Here is a 1,267-nt window from a genome sequence, read left to right as displayed (position 1 = left end):
TGTGTGCAGTAAAATGCAAAAAAACCAGGAATTGAACCCAAAAAACGGGAATTGAACCCAAAAAATGGGAATGACAAGGGCCGCTCCTGGCCCCGCCCCCGGCCAGCCCTGATTGGCTGTGAGGTTTGAGTGGCAGCCGCGCCGACCAATGAACGACAGCGCCGCGAAGGCGGGTACGGGAGACTCGGGGAGGGCTGTGATTGGTTGATAGCCCTGAGTGACAGGCGGCGGAGCCAATAGGAAGCGAGGACGTCTCCCACACCTATTCCCATTCCCCCCCCCCCGACCAATTTAATTTAATTTAATTTGAAATTCCCGAAACGCACTTAATCAATGAAGACTCCGTTAAGCAACAATTAATTAATAATTAACTGTTAATTAATCGATAATTAACCGATAACCAACCAATTCCCATCCAGCCGGCCTGGATTTCCCCAAGAACCGTTAAAAAACAAAACAAAAAAAAACAAAACAAAAAAAACCCCAAAAAACAAAGAAAATTAAAAATTTACAGCAGCGCCCCCCCCCCGTGGCCGGCCGGGGGGGTGGGAGAGTGCAACAGTGCCGGGGGGGACACCGGGGGGACACCGGGGGGACATTGGGGGGACATTGGGGGGATATTGGGGGGATATTGGGGACCCCCCAGTGTCACCCCAGGGACCCTGAGCAGGGGGGGGACATCGGGGGGACATTGGGGGGACATTGGGGGGACATTGGGGGGATATTGGGGACCCCCCAGTGTCACCCCAGGGACCCTGAGCAGGGGGGGGACATCGGGGGGACATTGGGGGGACATTGGGGGGACATCGGGGGGATATTGGGGGGACATTGGGGGGACACCAGGGGGACATTGGGGGGACATCGGGGACCCCCCAGTGTCACCCCAGGGACCCTGAGCAGGGGGGGGACATTGGGGGGACATCGGGGACCCCCCAGTGTCACCCCAGGGACCCTGAGCAGGAGGGGGGACATTGGGGGGACATTGGAGACCCCCCAGTGTCACCCCAGGGACCCTGAGCAGGAGGGGGGACATCGGGGGGACATTGGGGGGACATTGGGGGGACATTGGGGACCCCCCAGTGTCACCCCAGGGCCACCTGAGTGGGTGGGGGGGACATTGAGGGGACATTGGGGACCCCCCAGTGTCACCTGAGTGGGGGGGGACACTGAGGGGACACCAAGGGGACATCGGGGACCCTCCCAGTGTCACCCCATTGTCACCCGGGCAAGGGGGGGGGGGACACCGGGGGGACATCAAGGGGACATT

The sequence above is a fragment of the Lonchura striata genome, chromosome 21, assembly GCF_046129695.1.
Source record: "Lonchura striata isolate bLonStr1 chromosome 21, bLonStr1.mat, whole genome shotgun sequence".
Classification (NCBI taxonomy): domain Eukaryota; kingdom Metazoa; phylum Chordata; class Aves; order Passeriformes; family Estrildidae; genus Lonchura; species Lonchura striata.
Note: the sequence above shows the minus strand (reverse complement) of the source record.